This window comes from Brachionichthys hirsutus, chromosome 14 (assembly GCF_040956055.1).
Source record: "Brachionichthys hirsutus isolate HB-005 chromosome 14, CSIRO-AGI_Bhir_v1, whole genome shotgun sequence".
Classification (NCBI taxonomy): domain Eukaryota; kingdom Metazoa; phylum Chordata; class Actinopteri; order Lophiiformes; family Brachionichthyidae; genus Brachionichthys; species Brachionichthys hirsutus.
Genome location: NC_090910.1, coordinates 7756972 through 7765022, shown reverse-complemented (window position 1 = coordinate 7765022; position 8051 = coordinate 7756972).

Genomic DNA, 8051 nt, shown 5'->3' with positions numbered 1-8051 from the left:
ACACATGCATATGTACCATATAACAGCTTGATGCTGTCAGTCAACACCCCCCCCCCCCCCCCTCCTGTGTTAGACAGACACTGCCTCAGGCCTGGACAGCAGAAATTTGTTTGGGGGGTGAAAATGTAATTTAAGGTTCAGGAATAAATTTATTTGCCAAAAACATATAATCTGCTAATCTGCGGGGTGTTCACTTCCTGAACGCCTCTTGTCACTTTGCTGCCTTCCCTCGAGGTGTATCGAGGAGGAGAAGGGCCTGCAGGGACACGGCCCGACTGCAGATCTTATCGCCGTTACCATCCTGTATTAAGTTACATCCATTTTTTAATTTAGCATTGTGGGAGACAAGTCAGCATTCACAATGAAGTCTTTATGACCTGTGCCAGGGACGAGCATTTCTCTTTATCCCTTTACGTACTTAACGAACAGGCAGAGCGCCAGCTATTTCAGCACTGATTGATTTTCAGCATTAGAATCATTCTGGAAATGATGATATTTTTCAGGCAATTATGTAACAATTTTGACGAGAAAGTTCCAAGGATGCATTCTGCGTCAACAAGGAGTTCCTCTCCGTATTTGGATTTCTCGATATTTGCTTCTGAAATGTTTAGTCTCTGTTCCTGCTGGAGTTATGGGTCCACTCTGATTTCCCCGTCACCGCCCAGTCTTTGCAGATTCACCAACTTCACAATTTTATCAATCTCTTCATCCTCATAAGTCTCAGCAAGTTCATCAGCCACCACCACCACCACCACGTGGACTCTATATTAGGATAAATTTAGCTTAATCTCCCTGAAGACTCTGAACAGCAACGAGATTTAGACAAAATATCACATACGCTACGATAAACGATCACCTTTACCTCATTCACCCTCGGCTCTTGATTGAAATATGCACTTGATTATTTATACACGTTTCTGTTCCGTATGAAAGACCAAGGAGCAGGGTATTGCAGGCTTGCTGCATTCAGAGGAAGCCCTTGTATTATGTTGTACTGTGAATCCATTCTGTAGTCTGCATCCTTCTGCTCTTGTACTTTCGGTTGAGGAAGGGCCCACTAACCCTCTCTCACTCGCCAGCGCTGATCTTTACGTTGTAAGAGTAATAGGCCTAGCAGCTTTTTGTCAGGAATAATATCCTTCTAGTGGGCTAAGTGATGATTTGAATTGGTGCAGGCTGTGCGGCTGAAACAATTAACATGGTGAACTCTGTCAATTCTCTGATTTGCCTTCGTGTTTCAGAAGAAGAATCATGAATTATGGATTAAGGTTTAAATACGCCGCCGCACTCCACTCCGTGTGACCCACAGAATATAGACCTTGTGATTATGCGTGGAAATATTTCTTCACTCAAGCCATCTCAAACTGTTCTTGGCTGTCTCAGTTTTCCCCATTTCATTTTAAGGTGAGATATTAAAATATATTCAGTCATTGTTCCAAACCATGAGAAGGGCAGCCATCCAATTATAATAAAATACCAGTGTGTGGACAACCTGCCCATTCAGGGTAGAGGTATGAGCAATCAGAGGGCAGAAAGTGAGAATGGGTTGGGTAGGATGGGGCAAAGCAGGGGTGATTTGGGGGGAAGGGGGGGGGGGGTGTTATGTATGTTGGGAGGAAGATGGTTGCACAGAGGAAGGGGAATGGGTGAAGTGTAGGAACGAAGGGAAGGCAGGGGGGAGTTGGTTTCCTGTTCCCCAAATTCCCAGCTCCTGTCTGCAGAGCAGGTACACAAAGCCTCTGTTGAAGAGTTTGGAGAGGGGCGGCGAGATGAAACGTAGCCACTGATGGTTAACAGATCTGTCCCGCTGGACACCCCCTTCCCCTTCCTACCCCCCCTGCACCGCGAGCCAGTACCCCATTTGTTTACACTCTCCCAAATCTCTTTAGCATTTTCTCGCCAGACCAGGAGACTTGGCCGGGCTCCATATTGCTGATTGCCATATTCCCAGACCAGAAATGTCACTTACCACTTTGCTCTCCTTCATCCGCCAGTTAAAGCCTTGGTAATCCCCCCCGGAATGGCGGAGTCACCCAGGATAGAATATATTTTGTCCTGTCCCAGAGGCTCGACGCTCCGTGCTGTCCCCTCCATCGCATGTGCCTCGCCTGCTCAGACAGAAAAGGATTCCAGTCAACTGGAACAAGACATTTACTAAGACACGTTTCTAAGCCTTGTTCCACCAGGCCCAAGGTCCAAAGCTATGAGAAGATTAATGCCTGGATGGGTGGATGGATGGATGTAGGAAGGACAGTGTTCATTGGAACTACTTTCTACTGAAGAAATAGTTCCGAGCAAAGCCGTTAACATTGTGTTCTGTGGAGTATCCGAAGTAACAGGGAACCACTTTGGAAAGAAATATTGCTACAGAATTCTTTATGTACTATAATATTTTTAGTCCCGCAAGCACCGCATAAAATTTTATTCACTCACACCGGATAGCAAAAAAGCAGCAGAACACTCAGTGGTACTTTTAGGGGGTAAGTGAGAATGATTCTGGGCAAGTTACTTGAAAAAACGTACGTTATTATTCATCAATCATAGGCAAAGGTATTAAGCTGCAGTACTTACTTGTGTATTATCTTTAAGTTTCAGCTTGCAGCTCTAAAATAAAAGCACAAAGAGCCACAATATCAATGCTTTATATTCACGTTATCTTTAATACATGTGGAAATAGAAAAGGAAAAACAGACACATGGACTAGCGAGGAGCCAGCCAAGGGTCTGCAGGGGTTTACTGACCAGGCCTCACAGTAGGTTGTAGGGTTCTTTAGTGTAGGCTTACTAGCAGCTCGTTCATTAGTTCAGAAGACAATCTGTTAACGAGTGAATCAGGAAGTGTGTTCTGAAGAACGCTCCCTTCCAGGAACAACACCAAGACAGATTCGATGTTTCTTTGAGTCTCAAACTTTGTAGTTTCATGAAACTGGAAGACTGCAATATATGTGGTTGTAACACCCAGTATGTGTAACCCTCAAATAATTAGAGAAATGATCTCCTCTCTAGTATATCAGGATATAAAGCAAAAACAGAGGGCAAAAAAAAAAAGAAAAGAAAATCCAAACAAGAGCAAGACCTGCCTACAAATGAACAAGGGTTCACCTTTCCTTCAGATACTTACAGAAAATAAATGACTTATTGAGCAAAAAACAAGCCAAGGTGGGATCCAAGGCTGTTTTATTAACCAGATGAGTTTATTAAACTGGCTGAGGGAGTCCTTCTGCAGCCAGACTTGAGTGAGCTTGGCCGGGGTCCTGGACCCGACTTGGGAGAGCCAGTCCAAATATGACTCAAGGAGTCCCTGCAAACACACACACATGCTATTTGAGTGTACAAATACACGTAAACACCCCGCATGTGCTAACACACCGAGCACACACGGAGGTCTGAAATGTCAGCAGCGGGCAAATAAACCCCTGGGGACCTGATAGCTCATAGCAAAGAAGTACATGCACATGCACACACACAGCTGTAAGGTGGCCTTAGCTTTCCATATAAAACCCTGCCACTCACCTTTAAATGAAGTGGTGCAGTGGGCCCAGTAACCATGACGGAGTGTGTGTGTGTTTGACCACAGATGCAGGTGGAGCTGTGCTGCGGTCGGACGGACCGTGAGCATCGTTCCAGGTCCAGCCCTGCTAACGTAACTCAAACACTACAAGCCGCTTAGCTACAGCAGCAACGGCTGTTGTTCGGAGAGATGCTGGATGAGATGCTCGTTGGCTATTTATTGCTTGACTGGAACAGTAATCGGTCTTGCCAAAACAAGTACTCCTGGTAAAATATTCCCTAATTTTCCTAGCTGCACTTATGAGAACCACAGTATTAAATACTGCAAATTCAATCGAACCTTTTCTAATCTTGTGGTTGCCTAAATGTGTGGATACACTTACTGCATGTGTGACTAATGCCACATCGTATAACTATCACCTCAAGTTCATTAGGATCCATGCCCAGGTCTGTTTTAGGCGCGACCTCGCCACCAGCACATTGCACATGCATCGCATTGTCACAGTCTAGACTCCTGGGAATGCCTCGTCTTCGTGGGACGGGACATGATCGGGGATGCCTGGCCCATTCAGATCTGACACTTCTGGCTGGGATCCCTGGCATCCGCAGCTTCCTGATTACCAGCTGTCCCTGTCCTACTCTTCCTGTCAAATCCCAGTAACTGAGAAATAAACAAACAGTAAACAAAGGACCAAGTTTAGCACCGCAGTCCACCGCAGAGTGACAACAGGTTTATCGCTCGTGCTGCCTGCCAGCGCTAACTGAGCCTTGCAATCCGAAGAGGAGAGGAGCAAGAAGGGTTTCTTCGTCTTCTAACCGCAGAAGGAGCGAGGGCGGGTTTGTCTACCCTGCCTCGAGACAAACCGCATCAGCCAAACCAAGAAGAAAGAAATACAGGCTGGAACATCCTAAAAGCAGAAAGTCATCGCAGCTCTGCTGACGATGAAGGCTTTGTCTCAGACCCCCACCCCCCCACCCCCCTTCTCGCTCTTATTGTCTGAATCTGCGGACATGTGCTCTCTGCAGAGACAAATTCCCCTCGCTTTAGACACACTAGCCACCATGAGGAGAAACACAGGCCTATTAATAGTCTTCCTGCTCGTAAAAAAAAGATGTGGCAGATCAAGTGTTTTGGGGGGAGTTTGATATGCATGTAATATAATATTAGTCCAATTGTGATGCGCCGTCAGAGGCCCCCACTGTGGAAATCTGCATGAAATCACTGTCTGGGCAAGGTCATAAATCACCAGTGGGGTTGTTTATTATTGCAGTACAGTTTTATGGAGGGCGGGCACTTTGCTGGGACGTCCTGGGGAGGAATGCCCAACAGAGGACCTGCTAGGTAATGGCCCCTTTATTTCCACGAGGGGGTTGATGGGAGTTCAGTGAACATCAGGCCTTTGGAGAATTGCAGTTACAGCAAAGCATGATTAAATCACAGGAACACCTATATCTAACAGTTCTAACCAAAGCAAGCAGAAGACATGTTCACCAATCAGCCACCGGAATCACATCAAACAGCACATCAAAGCGATAAAGCTCACAAAGGATCATAAGCGTGAAGTAGAATTGTACGTCAGTTGAATGACAGAAGCTAAATGGACACAAACTGGCTCTCGTTTTTATTCCCTTCTGCTTCCTACGAGCAGCCAGAGCAGCTGGCCAGACATGCCAAAAAAAAAAAAAAAACCACCCACCTTTTATTTCCCAAAAAGTCTAGTCTGTTTGTGTCTGAGTTTTCCAGCCAGGTCCCAGAGCATCAGGAAAACTTATCAAAAGAGAACAGACTATAGTCTATTCTGTGCTGCAGAGAGAGCAGCACTCCTCTCACAGAAAGGCAAGCCAGCCCAGGACCTCAGACACTACTTAGCCTTTCAGCTGTTTGGAAGTGGGAAAAGCACATTTGGGGTCATTGTGCTTTCACATTCCGGCGGTAGCAGTCTGACTTGCTTTGTCCATCCTGACAGACATACATGCCTCACTGCGGACATCACTCCCACTCCATCTGAAAACATAATTGATCTGGATATTAAATGGGCTGTGCGGCTTTAAATAAAATTCCACGCATGCTTAATTCTCCGATGTGGGTTTGGCGGCCGGTCGCTTTCCTCCTCTCTGTCCAGGCTAATGTTACACGCCGGACTGTCCTTGCTGTGACCAGCTCATAAAATCAGGCTCATAAATAGTTTTTGTGCGCTATTTGGACTAACCCAGTGCGCTTGGTTTGGTGTATTTAAGTCATGCATAAAGGCTCCATAGACATTTGCTAGAAGGATACAAGTAATACAAATATCGGGCTGATGGTTGTCGTGGCTACAGGAGCCTCGAGAATACATGATGCATAACTTCTAGTGTTGAAGCAGTCAAGGAAATCTTGATCAAGAAAATAGATTGAGTATAAAGGCATCTTTAAATATACAGAAACACTGCATTACTTTTGAATAGTTAAATACAAAGCTTTTGTTGTCTAAAGTATTTTACATGAGCAGGTTAAAAGAATGTGATTAGAATGTGGTTAAGTGCTATTCGGTAAGCTTTCCAGCAGCTCCAGTTGCTGTTTGCTTCCTTCCTAGGATTAGGAGCTGTCAATCTCTGGATACTGAGGGAGGAAAGTAATGCTACTTCTTTAACATCAACACACAACGTAATAGTTCAATCAGGCATTCCGAATTTTGTCCACCCTGCCCCCCCGGGCTCAGTTTCAAATTAAAAATCAGACAAATACGTAACAGTTCACAAATCATTTTTTTAATTTAAACACAATCAAATAATAATGTCAAAAACATCTGTACACATATTTTGCAGACACAACAATCTTTAGCATTTCACAATGAGGCCCATGTAGTGTAAAGTATTTCCAGTTTGCATTTATGATTGCAACATAATAAAAAAAAGAAGAAGCGTGCTGTATGAATTTATAAAACATTTGTATTTACTACCATTACCTTGATCTAGCAGCAATATGTAGATGCCCCCCCCTTGGTTGAGAGGGGGATAAGTTGTTTACAGAGGATGGGGTTGGGTGTGTGTCAGGGGAGAGTGGGATCCAAAACTGAAATGTGAAGGCCAACAGTGATCATGTGCAAAGGAAAAATTAGAAACGCAAATAAAATTGGTTTCTGTTTAAGAAATTCACAGTCGATAGCACATGTCCTGTATGTTCACAAGCCCCTCAAAGCTAGCGGCTTTTCTCTCAAGCTCGATCAAAGTTCCCCCCACACACAGATGTAAAAGCGTTTCACGGAAAGGACTCCATGTGTTCCAACTATATGAAAGAGGGACACAATGACAGAATCTTCAGAGTCGAAAATAAAAGCACTACATAGAAAATTACGCTCGCTGTACAAGTTTTTATAGCGCTTTTATAAAAGATAATAAAACCTATTCAAGCCAGTTTTCTTTTTTTTTTAATCTCAGATTCATTTTTAATTTGTTGCTAAGAAGGCTCTCAGGAGTTTTCTGACTTCCAGGCGATGTCCATGACCTTTATTAGAATTCAGTTGAAATACACGGGATCAGGGCTGCAAGCTGGAAAAATGCCTAAAGGATATAAGTTATGAACTACCTTTCTGAATAACTAGAAAAAAAACACCCTTCTTTCCATAAAATATATGAATTTAAACAGGACTTGCAGTACGGAAACCTGTAATGCTGTATAAAGATGAGACCGAGAACCAAATGAAGGTCATTGACACATGACATCCATGCTTTTGGTCTTGACAAAACAATTTATCACAAAATCCCATTATCTACATATTTGTTTACTGAATAAAACTTGAACACCAACACTTTCAGGCGTCGCACAAGCGTAAGTCCGACTGGATGCTTTTTTAAGTATTTTACTTCAATGAAAAAGAATTGTCACCTTTGAAGAGCATGTACCTAAATGAATATAGGGAGGAATAGTCCAGTGATTACAAACTTACACACAAAAAAAGATTTCCTCTATACATGATTGTCTCAGCATTGTCATTTTTTTTCTTTTTTTTTCTTCTTAAATTATTAGAAAACCTCTTTTTGTCCGTAGCCTCTTCCTCTTGCTGTGGTGGAAATCATCGTATGTCGTACAAGGCACGAGTCTTTGTCGTCGAGGTACCTTCTCAGTGGCACGGCGCCACTCACAAAGTCTCCGTTCATAAATAAGAAGCACAGGACTCCCAGGTTGACAGGAAACAAGAGCAAGCTGTCTGTCTGTCTGTCTGTCTTTCCCAAACACGAGAGACTACAAAAAGTGGATAAACAGGTAAGGATCAGACAGAGGTGTGAGGCGCGGAGCACTAGAGGGACGGAGGAACATCCCCAGCAGTAGTCCTGGGCCTGTAACGTTACCGTAGCTGATTCTGTGGTGAGGTGAGGACAGTCAGTAGCTCTGCTCCTCTTACAGGTGTGAACCCTGACAGAGTCCCGCCACAAACAGGGGCTGTAAAACACTTTGACAGCTTCAGAAACCCGCCAATTCACAGTAACCAGGGCAAGCAGCTGCAGTGCCATAAATTCAACTCTCTCCTTCGCTTCCAGGGAGAAAAAAAAAAGTAAAGGGTT